Genomic DNA, 2,951 nt, shown 5'->3' with positions numbered 1-2,951 from the left:
TGGCGCAATCGTATTATATCCCTACTTCGTATTACATTCCATATGACACACAGGTTTAACATACTAGCTCATACAAGTATGACACTCATATGACACACATATGACCCACACATGACACGAAGGTCGCCATGTTCTTGCGAATGCTCGAAGTTCGCGCATCTCTCACTTGAGGATCTCTAAGTCACGCCAATCAAGACGCGGAACATCGGTTGCGCTTCTCTGATATCTAGGACTCTAGCCACAGACTCCTTATTATAGGGACTCTACTCGAGTCAAGTGTGTTGTTTTGTAGTGGTGACAAGACGCGGGGTGCATATCGCAGTACCTTTTTCGTAATATTTTTTTAAGCCAAAAGCTGAAAAAAACATTTCTATAGCAACCATTTTTCAAAAAAAATTTTTTAAACTATCGCCGATACAAGATCGTGTACATACAAGTATATGTAAACTAACAGAAAAATATGGACAGTGACCTCAGTTACACGGCACACTTTACGCCGAAGTTATAACATCGATGTCATAGCTATTCCTCTGAAGAATGGAAGGACTGTGATTGACCACTTTCATAACATCGATGTTATAACTTCGGCGTAAAATGTGACGTGTAACTGAGGTCATTAATATTTCTATCGTTATTACATATATTTGTTTACAGAAAAAGTTTAATTCTGATTTCGTTTAACGATACGAAGAATTCTCTATGATTTATAATGAGATACGAACTTAATAATCGTTTTAAAATACCTTTAAAAATGGGGTGATAAAATTTTAATGAAATTCAAGGTCGCACAGTTCTGAGCAGCTTAACAACATCATTTCGTGAATATCTAGAGTTACTGATATATAAAAAATATTTTTGAAGAAAAATATAGTAGAATTTTAAAAAAGGGGTAGAATTATAAAAAAAATTTTTTTTTTTTGTTCCAGGAATTCTAAATAGCGAATCTTATAGGTCTCGATGAGCTCTATCGAAAATTATTAGGTGCAAAAGCGATTAGACCAACGGTTTACAAGATATAGCAACATTTGTCAAAAGAACAACAATACTTAGAAATTAAATATAAAAATCGACTCTCGAAAATTTCAAATACAAAAAATAAATAGGCTAATGAGAGTAAACTCGCTGTTATTAATGCGAAATTATAAAAACAAAAATATATATTTGTTAACAATCAAAACTATATCAAATATAAAATACGTTTCGGCCTAACATCCGGGCCATCTTCAGTAGTAAATTCACAAAAAAGGCATGGATCAGTAAGAAAGTGGTCACTCTCAACGTCAAACAATCAAATCCACATGGTTGGTAGGTCATGTGCAAACGACTAGACGTAAATCTAAGTAAAAATTAAAAATTAATGACAATGATTGAAGAACGATGAAAATGAACACTCACCGACAAATCCATGATTACAAGATAAAGTTGTATTAAAATAATAATAAACCACCATCGGAACCACAACAAATTAATATAAAAATAACACATGACCTACCAACCATGTGGATTTGATTGTTTGACGTTGAGAGTGACCACTTTCTTACTGATCCATGCCTTTTTTGTGAATTTACTACTGAAGATGGCCCGGATGTTAGGCCGAAACGTATAGTATTTTATATTTGATATAGTTTTGATTGTTAACAAATATATATATATTTTTTTATAATTTCGCATTAATAACAGCGAGTTTACTCTCATTAGCCTATTTATTTTTTGTATTTGACAATACTTAGAGTGAGTGTATCTCAGAAACCGTTGGTCCGATCGCTTTGAGCCGTCATACATTTCGACGGGACTCCTAGAGAACTATGCAGAACTCCGACAAGAATTACTCAGTACTCTCAAAAAATTATTAACCTAAAAACATCTTCAATGAAGCAAACCGAAAATTTATTGAGAGTTCCAGTAGCTCTGAGTAGAGTTTCCTATAATTGTCGTGGATCTCCGTCGAAAAGTATCAGGTCCAAAGTGATTGGACCAAAGATTTCGGAGATACCTACACTCTAAGAATTGTTGATCCTCTGACAAATGGCGCTATATCTTGCAAACAGTTGGTCTAATCGCTTTTGCACCTAATAGTTTTCGACAGAATTCGTCGATAATTATCCAGAAGTCCGACCACAACTGCTCAGTACTCTGAAAAAATTTTTGATCAAATATTTTTTCCAAGTAACACATCGGATAATTTTTTGACAGTCCCAGTAGTTCTGAGTAGCGATTCTTATAGTTCTCGGTGAGCTCTATCGAAAATTGTTAGATGCAAAAGCGACTGGACCAAAGGTTTGCAATATATAGCAACATATTGCAGAAGATCAACAATTCTTTTAGTGAGTGTATCTCAGTAACCGTTGGTCCGATCGCTTTCAGCCATCATACATTTCAACGGTACTCATCGAGAACTATGCACAAAACCGATAAAAAATACTCAGTACTCTCAAAAGGTTATTGACCTAAATATAACTTCATGGACAACACCTGAAAATTTTCTGAGAGATCTAGCAGCACTTTGTAGCGTTTCATATAATTCTCGAGAAGTTCCGTCGAAAAGTCTAAGGGCTCAAAGCGATTGGACCAACGGTTTTTGAGATATACTCACTCTAGGAATTGTTGATTTTCTGACAAATGGCGCAATATATTGCAAACCGTTGGTCGAATCGCTTTTGAATCTAATAGTTTACAACAGAACTCGTCCAGAACTATCCAGAACTCCAACCACATCTGCTCAGTACTCTGAAATAATTTTTGATCAAATATGTTTTCCAAGTAACACATTGGATATTTTTTTGACAGTCGCAGTAGTACTGAGTAGCGATTCTTATAGTTCTCAATGAGCTCTATCGAAAATTATTAGATGCAAAAGCGATTGGACCAACGGTTTGCGATATATAGCAACATATTGCAGATCAACAATTTTTATAGTGAGTGTGTAATCTCAGTAACCGTTGGTCCGATCG

The sequence above is a fragment of the Cyphomyrmex costatus genome, unplaced genomic scaffold (genome assembly GCF_001594065.2).
Source record: "Cyphomyrmex costatus isolate MS0001 unplaced genomic scaffold, Ccosl1.0 scaffold437, whole genome shotgun sequence".
Taxonomy (NCBI): domain Eukaryota; kingdom Metazoa; phylum Arthropoda; class Insecta; order Hymenoptera; family Formicidae; genus Cyphomyrmex; species Cyphomyrmex costatus.
This window is presented reverse-complemented; position numbering follows the sequence as displayed.